Source organism: Lissotriton helveticus, chromosome 3_2 (assembly GCF_964261635.1).
Source record: "Lissotriton helveticus chromosome 3_2, aLisHel1.1, whole genome shotgun sequence".
Lineage (NCBI taxonomy): Eukaryota > Metazoa > Chordata > Amphibia > Caudata > Salamandridae > Lissotriton > Lissotriton helveticus.
In genome coordinates this window covers 151,254,404-151,273,061 of record NC_136062.1, presented here as the reverse complement: position 1 = coordinate 151,273,061, position 18,658 = coordinate 151,254,404, and the positions used below count along the sequence as shown (strand labels likewise).

The 18,658-nt window shown below is 46.5% G+C and overlaps 1 long non-coding RNA gene across 1 annotated transcript in view; it reads right to left on the bottom strand.

The window, feature by feature from the left end:
- LOC144826248 (uncharacterized) overlaps positions 1-18,052 on the bottom strand; it is a 226,450-nt gene extending 208,398 nt beyond the window's left edge. The window contains exon 1 of the long non-coding RNA XR_013609732.1: positions 12,331-18,052. This is a non-coding gene — a long non-coding RNA (uncharacterized LOC144826248). The remainder of the gene's footprint in view (positions 1-12,330) is intronic.
- Positions 18,053-18,658: the final 606 nt, after the last annotated feature.

Sequence of the window (18,658 nt, the reverse complement as noted above, 5' to 3'; positions counted from 1 at the left end):
CGCTGTGCTTTGGGGTTTGAGAAGCCCTAACCTCGAGCAGCCCTTGCACCAAAGATCAGCCCCCCAGCATCTCCACGATCTGCGTGGGGCCCTTTTGCACCGTGCCACTCGACGCACCATCCCGGCCACTTGCCACGTGGCTAGCGGCCATCTTGGCGACGAAACCTACAACTTTCACTGCGGGTCTGGTTGCTCCAGGCTTGCCCTTGCTCCTGTAAAAAGGAGTACCTGCTCTGACCTTGCTGGTCCGAGTAACAAGCCTTTTTCGATTCCTGCGTGGCTTGCACTAGCCAAGGCCTGTTGGCTCCAATCAAGTTGCCGACACCGCCAACAGCGAGAAGCCTGCGTGGGACAGCTCGTGACCGACTCCTGGACGTCTTTGACCCCTCGTGTCCACGTGGCTGCAGAGAGAAGCTACACGACATCACCTGTTTGCGCCCGACATTGCCTGGTTCCACTCTGGTTCCACGGTAGTCACTGGCTAGTGACTTTGAACATTGTCCCCTCTGCTTTCAGGTCTTCACCTCTTCAGATCCACCCTTGGATCCACCGGAACTCTTCACATCGAGTCGCCTGCAGCATCTTCAGCTCCAAGCACCATCGACCTGCGTGACGAAACGCGACACTACTTCGACCCTGTGCACCCGCTTCCTGTGGGTGAGGTAACTCAGCTCCGCTGGTGTTCCCACACTGGTACACACCTCTAGTGTCTGTGTCTCAAGTTTCATCCTTCTAGGTCACTCGGAAGGTTCCTTTTTAACTAACTTTGTAACTTTTACGCACCATTGACATTGCATTGGTAAAGCGTGCACTTTCCGCACTGCACCCGAGTCCCACGGGCCTTTCCCGACTTCTTCACTGCTAGTCCCGAACAGCTCCAGCGATTCCCCAGGCCCTAGGCCTCTTCACTGTCCCCATAGTGGTTCTTATACCACTATTTTAGTATATGGTTTAGGTGGCCCCTAGGGCTCATCCATATTGTGCAACTTTTGTGTATTTAAACTGTGTTTTGCTTTAACGCATTTGCTTCTGTGCTCATAAAGAGTATCAGGGTTATTTGTAGAAATAAATCTATATATATTTTCAATATATATCTGTGTGGTGTCCTTTCATTTGGTATTCAAGGGATTGTGTATGGTAAAACAGCTTGCTTCACATGCCTTTACAGAGTTTAGCCTAAGACTGCTTAGTCCATGCTACCCCTAGGATAGCTTGTCTATAAGGTTGACTTTACAACCTGCACCATAAGGGTTGCTTGGCATGGTACAAGGTGATCACTAGAACTAGTGAGCATCATATACCAGGCCAACTTCTCACATTGGTGAGCAGCGGATTGGGATTTGAGCTTGCTGTTGTTTTACCATTACAATCTTTGAAAATATCATTTGAAAGATCATACAGGTACCTGATAGGTACACTAAAACAAGACTAGATATACTTAAGTACTGCTGAACTTAGTTGTTGTAGAGGATAGGGAGTAGCACACCCTGACTACAACTACTAGATAGGTTTTGTAGGAAAACACAAGTGTAGGTAGATTGCAACACATCCACCACACTAGAGCAATGTCTGGAGCAGAGGGATCCACTGGACCAACCTCTGTTGAGAGTGACCCTCCAAGGGCACCATCCAAATTTGCTACCTTTCCATTTAAGGAACTGAGGCAACTGTGTTCCATGAGAGGAATCAAAACAGGTCCTTCTCCTACAGCAGGACACCTCAGAGAGCTTTTAGACCAGTCTGAAGCTCTAAGGAACTCCAAACCAGGCCCCTCAGGGACTGGGGATGGAGGATCCCCCACTGAAGATGATAACCCTGATGCCCCTGCCCCTGTCATCCAGATAGATGAGGAAGACCAGACCCCTGGGAATTCTCAGCCTGAGGAAGAAGAGGAGGAGGAGGGAGAAGAAAGTGATTCTGATGATGGTAGAAATAGCCAGGTGTTAGTCAGCAGGCTTAACCAGGCTAACTTAAGCTTATTTGGGACTGAAGGTGGGTCCAACCCATTCAGACCCCCAAATGGACTTAACCAGGAGCATAGGAGGAGGAGGAATCACTCAGGTGAGTCCAATACTTCCCATGTTTCTAGAGGTTCTCATGGCAACTCCAGAAGGGAGTTGACTAGCCCTCAGAGAAGGGAACATGAGGCCAAAATGAGAGAGGCTGAACTTAGGATCCAGAGACAAGAGTTAGAAGTTGCCCTGGCCAAAGAGAAACTTGCTAGAGCAAGGCAGCCTAGAGAGAGTGGATTAGAATCCACTGGTGGCAGCACTATCCCTAAGGATAAAGACAGGTCCTATGACAATAGAAACCTGAGTAAGATTGTGCCCCCCTACAAATTTGGGGATGATATCCACAAATGGATGACTGCACTTGAGAGAGCTTGCAAAGTACAGCAGGTCCCTCAGGAGCAGTGGGCAGCAATCTTGTGGCTCTCCTTTGAAGGTAGAGGCAGAGACAGACTCCTCACAGTTAGTGATGGGGATTCTAGAAACTACCTGGTCCTGAAGAGTGCTCTGATTGATGGGTTAGGCTTAACCACTGAACAGTACAGGTTAATGTTCAGAGACACCCAGAAGACACAGACTCAGGACTGGCCTGAATTTGTTGAATGTGCCACTAAGGCTCTGGAGGGCTGGTTGCTGGGAAGTAAGGTTACTGACTATACAGGATTGTATAATTTAATTATGAGAGAGCAAATCTTAAGTAATTGTCAAAATCAGCTTCTACATCAGCACCTGGTTGACTCTGATCTGACCTCCCCACAAGAATTGGGTAGGAGGGCAGACAAATGGGTCAGAACCAGGATCAGGCCTAAGAACCAGGGTGGTGACCAAAAGAAAGAGACTACCAAGCCTCAAGAGAAGGGTGGGGATAAAAGTAAGGAAAAGACTTCCCCAGGGCCCCAAAACTCCAAGGATGGGGGTGGGTCCCAAGACACTTCTTCAACCCAGAAAAAGCCTTATTGTCATGTCTGTAAACAGGTTGGGCATTACAAAACAGACAGCTGTTGTCCCAAGAATGGCAATAAAGAGAATATACCTCCAAAGCCAGCTCCAACACCTCCTGTTACTGTCAGCAGTAATCCCCCAGGAAGTGGGAGCACACCCAGGAATCTGGGTGGGTTTACTTTTGGAGGACAGGTGGATTCTGGCCTAACCAGGTCCCCTACCTCAGATACTCTTGTCTATGAGACTGGCATGGGGTTTGCCAATTTCACTGCTTGCCCAAACACTTTGAGCAAGTATAGACAGGAGCCCCTCATCAATGGCTTGAAAGTTGAGGCCTTTAGAGACACAGGGGCTAGCATCACCATGTTGGCTGAATGTCTAGTCCCCTCAAGGCAACTTTTACCTGATGCCACATATCAGGTGACAAACATTGATGGAATAGAAACCAATCACCCCATGGCAGTAGTAAATCTTAGCTGGGGAGGTGTCACTGGCCCAAAGAGAGTGGCAGTGTCATCAAACTTGCCTGTAGATTGTCTACTGGGGAATGATTTAGAAATCTCAGCCTGGGCTGAGGTTGAACAGGAAACCCATTCTAGAATGGTAAATCTCCATGGAAAGGTTAGTGGGGCTGTGCTGGCCACAGCCCCAATACAAGGTGTCCTTCCTGAAAAGGTTGGTAGGGCTGAGCAAACCTCAGCCCCATCTTCAGCTAACTTCCCTCCTGAAAAGATTAGCAGGGCTGTGATGGTAACAGCCCATACCCAAACTGAGTCTCCTCCTGAAAAGGTTGGTGGGGCTGTGATGGCCACAGCCCAAACTCAAACTGATACATGTGTTGTGAAGCCTGAAAAGATGGATCACTCCACACAAACAGAGAGCATTGAGGAGGAAGAGAAATCTCCCTCCCACCAGACTTTAGGAAAGGATCAGCCTCCTCAGGGAACTGATCTTACCCCTGATGAAGGAACTGTCCCAGAGGTTGTCAGGCCTGGCCTGACAGAGCCTCTGATGACAGTGGACCCTTCTCAGGTGGGACCCAGTCTGGAGCAGGTATCCTGCCCCTCTCTACCTTGCCTTGCTCAGCCCAGGGCTGCAGAAGACAAGAAGGACAGTGAGCACCAAAGGGCCCCCTGTCAAATAAAGCACCCCCATGAACAGATTAGGGGCACCGAAACTAGTAGCCATAGTAAGGTGAAAACTTTAAAAACTCCTGAGGGAGCCCCCTTAAACGTAGTTAGGGACCTCCCACAGATGGATTCTGTTGGGCGCAGGCAAACCTGGGACCCCAAGGCCCCAAACCTGACCTGTCCCTCCAGTAAGCCAACAAGAGGGACCCAGCCTCCAGCTTTAGGTAGCCAGAGGTTGACCCTGAGAGCACAGTGCAACTCAGTCAAAGAAAGAAAGGCACACATGGTGGAGAGTGATTGGAGGAAGCTGAGTCCTACAGAGGAATCTCACTTCAGTACTCCATCCCAACACCAGCCTTTAACTTTGCAAAGACACACCACAGGTAGAGATTCCCTATGGTGGAGACCCTCAGACACCCTTAGGGTGAGGGATTGCTTAGTGGACCATGAGACAGGGGGTAACCAAGCCAGAGCTGGTACTTCCTTATATGGCCACTTAGGCAATATAGGCTTACCTGGTCAAGGATAGCCTTATCTCCTTTCGTTTGGGGGGGGGTTATGTAGGAAGGTGGATATCTGACTATGGTTACCCCCAAACTTTTTGCCTGGTGTTTAGCTGGTTTTTGACATAGTTGGCCTGGGATCCTGCTATTCAGGGCCCCAGGCTAATTGCTCTCTCCTTAAAATGGACTCATGTACCTTAGGTACATACACAATTGGAATTGGCTCACCTTATTGGCCCCTGTAACAGTGTACCCAGGTACCCAGGGCATAGGTGCTTCCAAGGCCTACCAGGGGCTACAGCATGTATTGTGCCACCCCTGGCCTGGCCTCCATATTTGACACAACTGGCTGATCACTCAGCTGGGGTAAGTCGGTGTAACCACCCCTTACTTAGGTGTAGTATGCCTATACCTAACCTAAAATGGACACATATGTTCCTATCAGTCACTCCTATGGAAGGCCTCATCAATCCTGGAGGCAGAGTGCTTGGAAATATGTGAGATGGTGCTCTGGCATGAGCTGAGCCTGTCTGCAGCTTTCGGAACCATGTCCTTTAGCTGTTTCATGATATTGCCATACCATATACTCTTAAGTGCATTATGAACCTCGCGGTTAAATGCTATCTTGGGTTTGGCTTTATCAAAACATGTCGAGTAAGGTGTCATACGAATTGGAATAAAACCCCCTCGCCAGTTCTGGCGACGGGGGTAGCATTCCACCCTTCTAGAGGGACACGACATGTACCTAGCCTGAACCCCGGTTAAAGTTAAACAGAGCCTTAGCATCCCAAAATGGATGCTGCCACCTCAGACACAAGTCTGACCTCCTGCTGCTGGGAGTCCTTCCAGCGAGGGCAGCTTGGACAAAGGGTTTCCTGCCTGGGGAGGTGCTAGCACCACTCCAGACAGGATTTTGTGTATTGGGTAGGACAGGGCTGAATAGAATCAGACATGCCTGGGGCACACAAGGTGTCCCTGTGCATAGGCCAGTTCAAACCGGTGCTGGGGCCTTCCAGCCCCAGGCCTGGCGCGAAACTGGACAAAGGAAAGGGGGTGTAACCACTCCCCTTCCTGGTTCCACCCAGAGGAGGGACCTAGTAGGTAATCCGGCCCCCCAGATTCGAATAAGAGTGGGAGCTGTGTCCTGAGAGATGAGATCATCCTGAATCAACTTGAAATACAGAAGAAGACTGGACTTCGACATTCTGCTGCACAGAAGACGGAAGAGAAACTCCCTTGTGGCCAAGGAGTGACCACCCTGTGAACACAGGCACCAACCAGCAACGCGACGTCTGCTTTGCCGCCGCCTCCCGCCGGAGCCCGAGCCCAGAGCCTGACAAGACCCAGACTCCCAGATTTCTCACCGCCCGATCCACAGTCCCTGCAAAGAGGGGACCCGTGGAGGCACCGAGAGACGTGGGACCGGACATCTTGGAAGACCCCCGAAACGCTGACTGCGCAGCATCAGAGGCACCCTCGATGCTGTGCTTTGGGGTTTGAGAAGCCCTAACCTCGAGCAGCCCTTGCACCAAAGATCAGCCCCCCAGCATCTCCACGATCTACGTGGGGCCCTTTTGCACCGTGCCACTCGACGCGCCATCCCGGCCACTTGCCACGTGGCTAGCGGCCATCTTGGCGACGAAACCTACAACTTTCACTGCGGGTCTGGTTGCTCCAGACTTGCCCTTGCTCCTGTAAAAAGGAGTACCTGCTCTGACCTTGCTGGTCCGAGTAACAACCCTTTTTCGATTCCTGCGTGGCTTGCACTAGCCAAGGCCTGTTGGCTCCAATCAAGTTGCCGACACCGCCAACAGCGAGAAGCCTGCGTGGGACAGCTCGTGACCGACTCCTGGACGTCTTCGACCCCTCGTGTCCACGTGGCTGCAGAGAGAAGCTACACAACATCACCTGTTTGCGCCCGACATTGCCTGGTTCCACTCTGGTTCCACGGTAGTCACTGGCTAGTGACTTTGAACATTGTCCCCTCTGCTTTCAGGTCTTCACCTCTTCAGATCCACCCTTGGATCCACCGGAACTCTTCACATCGAGTCGCCTGCAGCATCATCAGCTCCAAGCACCATCAACCTGCGTGACGAAACGCGACACTTCTTCGACCCTGTGCACCCGCTTCCTTGGGTGAGGTAACTCAGCTCCGCTGGTGTTTCCACACTGGTACACACCTCTAGTGTCTGTGTCTCAAGTTTCATCCTTCTAGGTCACTCGGAAGGTTCCTTTTTAACTAACTTTGTAACTTTTACGCACCATTGACATTGCATTGGTAAAGCGTGCACTTTCCGCACTGCACCCGAGTCCCGCGGGCCTTTCCCGACTTCTTCACTGCTAGTCCCGAACAGCTCCAGCGATTCCCCAGGCCCTAGGCCTCTTCACTGTCCCCATAGTGGTTCTTATACCACTATTTTTGTATATGGTTTAGGTGGCCCCTAGGGCTCGTCCATATTGTGCAACTTTTGTGTATTTAAACTGTGTTTTGTTTTAACGCATTTGCTTCTGTGCTCATAAAGAGTATCAGGGTTATTTGTAGAAATAAATCTATATATATTTTCAATATATATCTGTGTGGTGTCCTTTCATTTGGTATTCAAGGGATTGTGTATGGTAAAACAGCTTGCTTCACATGCCTTTACAGAGTTTAGCCTAAGACTGCTTAGTCCATGCTACCCCTAGGATAGCTTGTCTATAAGGTTGACTTTACAACCTGCACCATAAGGGTTGCTTGGCATGGTACAAGGTGATCACTAGAACTAGTGAGCATCATATACCAGGCCAACTTCTCACATTGGTGAGCAGCGGATTGGGATTTGAGCTTGCTGTTGTTTTACCATTACAATCTTTGAAAATATCATTTGAAAGATCATACAGGTACCTGATAGGTACACTAAAACAAGACTAGATATACTTAAGTTCTACTGAACTTAGTTGTTGTAGAGGATAGGGAGTAGCACACCCTGACTACAACTACTAGATAGGTTTTGTAGGAAAACACAAGTGTAGGTAGATTGCAACACATCCACCACACTAGAGCAATGTCTGGAGCAGAGGGATCCACTGGACCAACCTCTGTTGAGAGTGACCCTCCAAGGGCACCATCCAAATTTGCTACCTTTCCATTTAAGGAACTGAGGCAACTGTGTTCCATGAGAGGAATCAAAACAGGTCCTTCTCCTACAGCAGGACACCTCAGAGAGCTTTTAGACCAGTTTGAAGCTCTAAGGAACTCCAAACCAGGCCCCTCAGGGACTGGGGATGGAGGATCCCCCACTGAAGATGATAACCCTGATGCCCCTGCCCCTGTCATCCAGATAGATGAGGAAGACCAGACCCCTGGGAATTCTCAGCCTGAGGAAGAAGAGGAGGAGGAGGGAGAAGAAAGTGATTCTGATGATGGTAGAAATAGCCAGGTGTTAGTCAGCAGGCTTAACCAGGCTAACTTAAGCTTATTTGGGACTGAAGGTGGGTCCAACCCATTCAGACCCCCAAATGGACTTAACCAGGAGCATAGGAGGAGGAGGAATCACTCAGGTGAGTCCAATACTTCCCATGTTTCTAGAGGTTCTCATGGCAACTCCAGAAGGGAGTTGACTAGCCCTCAGAGAAGGGAACATGAGGCCAAAATGAGAGAGGCTGAACTTAGGATCCAGAGACAAGAGTTAGAAGTTGCCCTGGCCAAAGAGAAACTTGCTAGAGCAAGGCAGCCTAGAGAGAGTGGATTAGAATCCACTGGTGGCAGCACTATCCCTAAGGATAAAGACAGGTCCTATGACAATAGAAACCCGAGTAAGATTGTGCCCCCCTACGAAGTTGGGTATGATATCCACAAATGGATGACTGCACTTGAGAGAGCTTGCAAAGTACAGCAGGTCTCCCGCCGGAGCCCGAGCCCAGAGACTGACAAGACCCAGACTCCCAGACTTCTCACCGCCCGATCCACAGTCCCTGCAAAGAGGGGACCCGTGGAGGCACCGAGAGACGTGGGACCGGACATCTTGGAAGACCCCCGAAACGCTGACTGCGCAGCATGAGAGGGACCCTCGATGCTGTGCTTTGGGGTTTGAGAAGTCCTAACCTCGAGCAGCCCTTGCACCAAAGATCAGCCCCCCAGCATCTCCACGATCTGCGTGGGGCCCTTTTGCACCGTGCCACTCGACGCGCCATCCCGGCCACTTGCCACGTGGCTAGCGGCCATCTTGGCGACGAAACCTACAACTTTCACTGCGGGTCTGGTTGCCCCAGACTTGCCCTTGCTCCTGTAAAAAGGAGTACCTGCTCTGACCTTGCTGGTCCGAGTAACAAGCCTTTTTCGATTCCTGCGTGGCTTGCACTAGCCAAGGCCTGTTGGCTCCAATCAAGTTGCCGACATCGCCAACAGCGAGAAGCCTGCGTGGGACAGCTCGTGACCGACTCCTGGACGTCTTCAACCCCTCGTGTCCACGTGGCTGCAGAGAGAAGCTACACGACATCACCTGTTTGCGCCCGACATTGCCTGGTTCCACTCTGGTTCCACGGTAGTCACTGGCTAGTGACTTTGAACATTGTCCCCTCTGCTTTCAGGTCTTCACCTCTTCAGATCCACCCTTGGATCCACTGGAACTCTTCACATCGAGTCGCCTGCAGCATCTTCAGCTCCAAGCACCATCGACCTGCGTGACGAAACCCGACACTACTTCGACCCTGTGCACCCGCTTCCTGTGGGTGAGGTAACTCAGCTCCGCCGGTGTTCCCACACTGGTACACACCTCTAGTGTCTGTGTCTCAAGTTTCATCCTTCTAGGTCACTCGGAAGGTTCCTTTTTAACTAACTTTGTAACTTTTACGCACCATTGACATTGCATTGGTAAAGCGTGCACTTTCCGCACTGCACCTGAGTCCCGCAGGCCTTTCCCGACTTCTTCACTGCTAGTCCTGAACAGCTCCAGCGATTCCCCAGGCCCTAGGCCTCTTCACTGTCCCCATAGTGGTTCTTATACCACTATTTTAGTATATGGTTTAGGTGGCCCCTAGGGCTCATCCATATTGTGCAACTTTTGTGTATTTAAACTGTGTTTTGTTTTAACGCATTTGCTTCTGTGCTCATAAAGAGTATCAGGGTTATTTGTAGAAATAAATCTATATATATTTTCAATATATATCTGTGTGGTGTCCTTTCATTTGGTATTCAAGGGATTGTGTATGGTAGAACAGCTTGCTTCACATGCCTTTACAGAGTTTAGCCTAAGACTGCTTAGTCCATGCTACCCCTAGGATAGCTTGTCTATAAGGTTGACTTTACAACCTGCACCATAAGGGTTGCTTGGCATGGTACAAGGTGATCACTAGAACTAGTGAGCATCATATACCAGGCCAACTTCTCACAATGACCATTAGCCAGGGTGTCGATACTTTTCATGTCGATTTTGAACACAAGAAAGGGTTTCAAATATGTTTGATGAAAAAAGTAAATGAGGACAGAGGGCCCTGTTGTGCTTGATGCTTGCTGTCCTCGCGACCTGCCTCGCGCTGCCCTTCTCCACGTGCCCTCGCCCAGGGTACTATGACGTACTCCCATTCTACATTAGAACGAGGGTGGCAGTTAAGGGCAGTGGGAAGATTACTACTGAGACTGTCAGACCCCTATAGGTGTCAGGGCATTCTAGAGTCTGCATCTCATTCTCTAGAATCCCGTCTCAGGTCGACTGGACCTTTTTACCTGTCATAGAATGAATTAGGCAATCTATCTATCAATAGTCAATCAATTTCAACGATTCCCACTGTTTTCCCCCAAAGAACCACAGACTAAGGACTAAGTTTGAAGATTTATTACAAAGCCAAGAACAACTGAAGGTATAAACACCTCAGCAAAAGGTTTAGAAGATAAACAGGCACTAATACAAACATAATCCTACGGAAGAGTCTCAGACGGCTCAGGAATAATACAAGAATCAATTCAAGAATCATCAGGCTAACAAGAATTGCTATAACCTGAGTTTTAGTATGCATTGATAAAAGGTATAAATTCAGGTTAATCTGTCCCTACACTACACTAAGTGACATCCCTACTCAACAATAGCCCAATCTAATAAAAGGTGTCAGCAGTGGCGACTTCCAAGGAAGTTCACTCTCTTTCCTTGACTTAGTCTAAAGACTCCTCAGCCATAGCTAAGCTCTCCGCCTGGTCAACCGTTCCCTCTCGCTCCTCGGCTCATCTACTCTACCTCCTCCCTCGGGGTGCTGTCCCTAATACAAAACCCCACAATGCGGACGACACGCCTTCAGGTACGCCCCTCTCGAAGGTGTTGGTTTTCAGATTTTTCCATTATGGCATCTTTCCATCCTTGTCCGTTAAAACGTCCTTGGGTCCCAGGCTTTCTTTCGCTTCAAGTTGCTTTCTTAAATTCCTCGGCTACTCCTCCATGTCTGAGCCTAGCATCCTAACGCTCATACACAATGGGCCCTTCTACTCCACTATCTACTTGGTCCTGCACCTGCAAAAGAATACATGTGAATCGGCTCACAATTTCTAACTGTTGCAATTGACTTTAGCTAAAGGCAGCTTTCTCCAAAAACATTTCTACGATTTAATGCTAAGCAAGGCATCTTCGATCAGGCCTACACGATTTTCATGAACTGGGCCTCTGCACGCTATGTGCCCAACATCCTAGCATAACAATATCTTTCGTTCTTTAAGCCTCCATCTTTAAGCAAAATACATTTTCTATCACAAGCAATTTTATCACGTTTAATGCACAACTATTAATTTTAATAAAGCAGATCTAGAGTTACAATAATGATCTATTAAAACACATCTCTTATTAATGAAAGACTTCACATCAAACGACATCTCTATGTTAAATGGCATTATTGATTTTCAAACTCTTAACATTAGCTCTACATATAATTCTAATACCAAGTACATTAGTTCTCAGCCCTATATTGCATTTGAACACGATTAGTAAGTCCTCTATATATGCGGGTGTTGACTACTTGTACATATGATACACCCCTACAAATTTCACTTCTGTTTGGCGCTCTCTCACATTTGCTCCTTGATTCTGGGCCACGATAATGCTGCTGACCAATCTAGTGTAATTCAAGAACAAATGACTGGGGCAGCAATGGCCATGCCTGCCGATGCCAACAAGGCATTTAAGACTGACTGGGAAGTGCTGGAGCTGACGGACAATCATTGGGCCCTAGAGGACGTGGAAGACTCACGGCTCACGGCAAAGATCTTCATTTTGAAGCAATGTTAAAAACAGGAGATTCAGACTCCCATGTTCTGATAGAGGCCTAGGAGTTGGGGTGCTCCTGACCGACATTTTTCATGACCTTTCACATTGCCTGTGTGTTTATATGAATGTGCATGCAGCTGTCACTGCACTCAACTGTTTTATTCAAAGGTTGCCTAGACCAGTTCTCTACCCAGTTCTGGGGCTGGGTTTGAAAATAATGACCATTAGCCAGGGTGTCGATACTTTTCATGTCGATTTTGAACACAAGAAAGGGTTTCAAATATGTTTGATGAAAAAAGTAAATGAGGACAGAGGGCCCTGTTGTGCTTGATGCTTGCTGTCCTCGCGACCTGCCTCGCGCTGCCCTTCTCCACGTGCCCTCGCCCAGGGTACTATGACGTACTCCCATTCTACATTAGAACGAGGGTGGCAGTTAAGGGCAGTGGGAAGATTACTACTGAGACTGTCAGACCCCTATAGGTGTCAGGGCATATTTAATAATAAAGTCGGATTCGCCTACCTTTGCTTCTTTTGTCGTCTTTACACATTTGGTGACGAGGAGCCCTAGCACCACGACGGACCTACGTGTGTGCCCCTGTGTATCCTTGCATCTTTAAGATCAGAATTCTTCTGGCATCGATTGCTCCAACTCACAAGCTGCCGGTGTCATGTGGTTCCCGATCGCGTGAAGTGCACTCCACTCACGGTGAGATCTATGCTGTGTGCCTGCTTGGCTGTCCTGTGAGGAAGTTTGCCTTCAGCGCTACCTTCGAGTTGGGAGTCTCAGAATCTTTATGGTTCTCGGCACGCTGTTCCTGCTGTGTGAACTTTGCATCAAGTGTGGCTTTCGGGACGTTGCCAACGTTTGGTTCTGGGCGGTACCCGTTGCTGCGATACTTGCGAGTCTCCTCAGACTGTGCCTAATGCGCATTTCACTAAGTTAGTGAAACGCACAACTTGTTCACTGCGGCCAGTTTGAATTGGGTACAAATATAAAAGTTCAGCGCCCATTTTGAGAACGTACCTCACATCACGGGAAGGCTTGTCAATTTCAGCTTTCTCCTTCAAGCTAATCCTGTTACGCACAGCGGCAATTATCTACAGTGATGCACACACTTCCCTTGAATTAAACGGTGCGTTTCCAAAATTAACCTTCTGCGCACGCTTGGAAGCTTCATTTTGTGTCACGGGAAGGCTTGTCAATTTCAGCCTTTCTTTTTCAGACTAATCCTGTTACATACAGCAGCAATCATCTACAGTGATGCGCACACTTCCCTTGGATTAAACAGTGCATTTCCAAGGAAACCTTTTGTGCACACTATAAAGTTTCATCTTGCGTCAAGTGTGCTGTGAGGATTCCTGGGGTACTTTAACCTTTATATACACCAAATAGTAACTGTTTATTCCTCATTATCCTTCACTGCTTTGTGCATCTTTATAAAAAAAGCGTTCACCCCTGTTCCTTTCCTACCATTCACACTTCTTATATTTCATTTTTCTCCACTTCTTTTTTATCCCATCTCTACTATCTTCATACTTTTATTTACTTGTTTTTTCATCTTCTTTCATTCCTTTCCGTTCTCTCCATGGCTTCTGGCAACATTTGGAACCTTTCACCCCCTCAACCTTTCATTCCTGCGCCAGGTGGTTCGTCTCTAAAATGGGAAGACTTCCGCGAGCACTTTGAAAATTATATCTCCACTTTTGAAGAGGAAGGTGAAGAACTAACTCCAGTAAGAAAAAAATAATTTTACTACACTGCTTAGGTGCTAAGACTATGAAAATTTATAACCGAATTTATAAAAAAAACAGAGCTGAAGGAGATAATGACGTTTATACTCATGCCTTAGAGGATCTTACAAATTACTTTAAACCAACTGTTTGTGTATCAGTCCATAGATACAAATTTTTCCATCGTAAACAAAATCCAGAAGAATCCATTGAAGACTCTGTTTCCGCTCTCAAAAACGTAGCTTTGTCCTGTAGATTTGGTGATCTTCATGATGAATTCATTCACGACCATATAATAATGCGATCTGCCAATCGCGAAATCCAAGAAAAGCTATGGGCTAAGGGTGAGGCTCCACTACAAGAAATCATTGAAATGGTCAAAAGAACAGAACTAACCGGTAGGTGCGCTAAAGCCGTCCTTTAGGAAGACAAACATAAACCCATAGAAGAAGAACAAACCATTGTAGCCAAGGTAAAACACTCTAGAAACACCACAAAAACATCCTCTTATGATTCTAACCTAAGGAAGGAGTTTTCCTCTAAAGCCATGTTAACTGGGAACAGAAAATGTTTTAGATGCTTTAGGAGATTCCATATGGCAAACAACAAAAATTGCCCTGCCCTCAAACATAAATGCACCAAATGCGGAATTATTGGCCATTTTGTTAAACAGTGTCACAGCAAACAAAGAAGGGGCTCTAATGTAAAAGTGGTTGTACCTGATGAATATGATGAGTTGGATTCATCCGATGATGAAGACATGAATCTTTTTGTGCTCCTCGTTGATGATGACTTTCATGATGTGAAGGGCAAGAGCAAAAAACCTACCTGTGATCTGAATATTGGTGGGGTGGACATCTCAATTGTAGCTGATTCAGGGTCACCCTATACGATTATTAACAAAAGTGTCTGGGAAGAATAATTCATACCGATTTTGGGCGACAAACTTGCGAGTCCTGACATTTCCCCCAAAACATTCACGGGAGAACCCATTGATATTTTAGGTTACAGGGAACTGCCCTTCCTATTCAAAGACCGGCACACTGTGAGCAAGTTATATGTATGTGCCATTGGTCCTTCTGTGCTAGGATGGCTGGACCAGGGAAAGCTCGGTATACACCTTGATCCCAACAGCCCAGATCCCGTTTTATCTTTACAATCGAGAATGAATACAAGAAAGTTATCAGAAAAAAATGTCCACATATGTTTTCTGAAAAAATAGGGAAGCTGAAGGGATTTCATCATAAAATTGAACTAAAAAAAGATGCGGTTCCTTGCATACACAAATGTAGAAACATCCCTTTCTCTATCAGTAAGGAAGTTAAGTCTGAACTCCTCAAACTAAAAAGAAATGGTATTATTGTACCCGTGGAGTCTGCAGAATGGGTCGCACCCTTGGTTTGCGCAAAGAAATCCAACTGCAAACTCCGTTTATATGTAGACCTTCAGGACCTTAACAAAAATATCCTCATTGACCAGTAACCCTTGCCTAGAATCAACAAAATGTTGTCTCATACAAATGGCATCAAATGGTTTTCAACTGTCGACCTGACCGCAGCGTACCATCAGGTTGCGTTACATCCAGACAGCAGAAGCCTCTCTACATTTGTGACACCCTTTGGGGGGTTTAGGTTTAAAAGGGTTCTTTTCGGACTGGCCTCGGCTGCGGCCATGTTTCAAAGACTTATGCATATACTATTTAAAGATGAACCCAGCCTATTGATTTTTCAAGATGACATTATGATCATGGGAGTCAGCAGGGAGGAGCATGATGCCAACCTAAATAGAGTTCTAAAGACTTTGGAAAATTATGATCTCACCGCTGACATTCAAAAGTGTAAATTTGCTGAGACCAGCGTCACCTATTTAGGACATGAAATTTGTGGTGAGGGCATCAAACCTAAAAAAGAATTATTATCAGCCATAAGTGACGCCCCATCCCCAAAGAACAAAGACAAAGTGAAATCGTTTTGGGGGTTATCTGAATTTTATGCAAAATTTGTTCAAGACTTCTCTTCTAAAACCTTTCCTCTCAGACCACTTATAAAGCGGGGGTGCAAATTCTTGTGGTCTGACGAGTGTGAGAATGCATTTAGGAACATAAAAGATGACATTTGCAAGGCCCCACCGTTGCAAGGTTTTAATCCCTCCCTACATTCTATCATTACTACTGATGCCAGCGGGAGGGGTTTGGGAGCTGTTTTGAGTCAGATTGACAATTTAGGCATTAAAAAAACTGTTGCCTTTGTCTCTCACTCCATTACACCTACAGAGGAGAGATACTCCGTTATAGATCGTAAGGCTTTGGCATGCACATGGGGTTTAGAGCACTTTAGACAGTACATATGGGGATTTAACATTACCCTGAGAAGTGACCCCTGGTTAAAGTCCTGACCACTAAAGGTTTACAGAGTGCCTCTTTCTGTCTAGCACGCATTTGATTAAAGTTTTAGATAATAATTACAATGTACAATATATTCCCAGGTCCACAAATGTTGTAGTAGACTGTTTAAGTCGTTTACCCTTACCTCTTGCCCATGATTCCATTGCAGACATTGAGTCCTTATGTGTGGCTAAAATTCTGGACGAACTTTCTTGAATTTCACAGCATGATTGGTTATCTGCCCAAGAAAAAGATGCCACTTTGTGCCAGGTGGGAAAGTATGTTGTAGAGGGTTGGCCAATTAAAAAAGACTTGCCCCACCATTCACGCACTTTATGGGAATTAAGGCACGAATCATCGTCAAAGGTGGTCTTATCCTCAGAAATGGTAAAGTTATACCACCCACTTCACTCTGATCCAAACTGCTAGGCATCTTGGTATTGGAAAAACAAAAACTAGACTTTAAAACTCATACTGGTGGGCAGGGTTTGACTCGGAAATAGAGAGGAGGGTGAGGAACTGTCTGGCTTGCGAAAACTCAGACAATTCCCAGCGTACTTTAAGACCACCACTTCAACCACTATCAAATCCATGCATGCCAAGGACTAGATTAGGAATTTACATTTTTTATCCCATTTGGGAAAAGAGTGAACAAGTTTTCCTCATCATCCTGGTAGACCATCTCTTGAAATGGCCAGAAGTGGAAATTGTACACAGTGCTGATGCCAAAGCTATCATCAGGTTCTTGAAGAATGTATTCTTATGGGAAGTTATGCCCAAATGTATTGTAAACGACAACGGTCCACAATTCATTTCTGATATTTTAAAAAAATGTATCAATGACAATGGCATTTCCCACAAAACAACCTCCCTGTACCACCCAGCTGGTAATGGTGCAGTGGAAAGATTTAATCCCGTTGTGAAAGGTATTGTACAACTTGCCAATCATAACCACCTCTCTTGGAGGAAAGAATTGACTCGCAACTTGTGGGCTTTCCCTGTGAGTCTACTGGCTCTAGTCTATTTGTATTACTGAGAGGCAGAACGCCTATCACCAAAGGCACTATCGGGTGGTCAACTCCTAAACTCCTAAAAATGTCAACTGGTCCACGGAAACTGTCAACAGCAAAATTTCACACGCTCAACAATTGAGTAAAAATTATTAGAACTCCAAACACGCCTGCAAACATGTCAACATTCACGTAGGCGAGTGGGTTAGTGTCAAAAGCAGTGGTTTTGTCAAAAAAGGACTTAGCCGTTACTCACAACCTCTTACGGTCAAGAAAATCATTTGCAATTCCACACTTCTAAGTGATGGAAAGGTATGGCACTTTTCGTCCTTATCGTTGTGCCGGGGAGATGGAATCTTGTCTCAGCAACACCCTGATCGAGAGCAGAGGAGTGTCCTCACCTCCCCTAGATATGATTGGATTCTTGATGATGACATCCTTCAGGGATGTTACCCTGAAAGGAGTGAAGTCACTCCCTCGAGTGACCCTGAGGAGGGCACCAGTGGTTGCCCTAACTTGGAGGAGACTTTCACCAGATTCAGTGACCCCAATGCCCTTCCCAAAGATGACCTCACTATTGACATTTCAGCTGGGGAAACCAATGTTAGCACTCCTCAGGCTGGAACTTTAGACTTTACACAAGATGGTTCCCCCGCCTCATGGTTCCCATGTTGGTGCAACCACAATCAAGTAACCTACCACTAGTAGATATGGCGGAGAAATAATTCTACCAAAAAAGTTACAAGATTTTATTTGTGATTAACTGTTTTTGTTCCTTTAGCACTCATCGCTCATCCTGGGTATCATTCTGTCATTACACTTTGCATATCATTACCTTGCTCTCCCTCTCTCTCCTTCCTCCCTCTTTCCCCCTTCTCTTTGCATGTTCCAAAAAAAAAAAAAAAAAACGGTAAATGAGGAGATATATTATGTTTGATGCTTGCTGTCCTTGCGGCCTGCCTTGCACTGCCCTTCTCCGCGTCACCTCGCCCAGGGTACTATGACGTACTCCCATTCGGCATTAGAACCTTGGTGGCAGTTAAGGGCATGGGAAGATTACTACTGTGACTGTCATACGCCTATTGGTGTCAGGGCATATTTATTAATAAAGACGGCTTCTCCTACCTTTGCTTCTTTTGTCGTCTTTACAGGCCCTTTTTTCAGTTCAAGTTAGTGATTCTCCCAACCAATTTAAAGGTGGCTGTAACACGATTAAGGAAATAATTATATATGTAACGATTGATAAGATTGTACTGGGTATTTACATTCGGCTCACTGCAAACTAAATAACCTGTAGACACAGTATGCGCTGTTAGTTGGAAATATGTGTGTCTTTGCTGTACCATCTTATTATATTTTATACAGCTGAGTCTGCGTGTCAATAGGATGCCCAGAATACTCATTGTGTTCTACCCTTTTTCTAGGGTGTGTAAACACAAGAGTCTATTCCAAAGAAGAGGTTCCATATTTCCTTTTCTTTTTAGTCTTTTTCATTCCTGGCACAATTTTTTACCATCTAAAACTGTTATTTTGCCTGTGTTTAGTTGTGTTGTGGGAGATGCATCCCTTCTCTTACTTGCAAACAATGGAACAAGCCTAATTGCACATTCCCTTCTTTACTAACCATTTCCACCTTGCCGAAATGCAGAAAAAAGTATGTGGTCAGCCACATGAGAAGTACAACCTCCACTAAGATTGAGTCGTGTCTGTAATTATTTATTTAT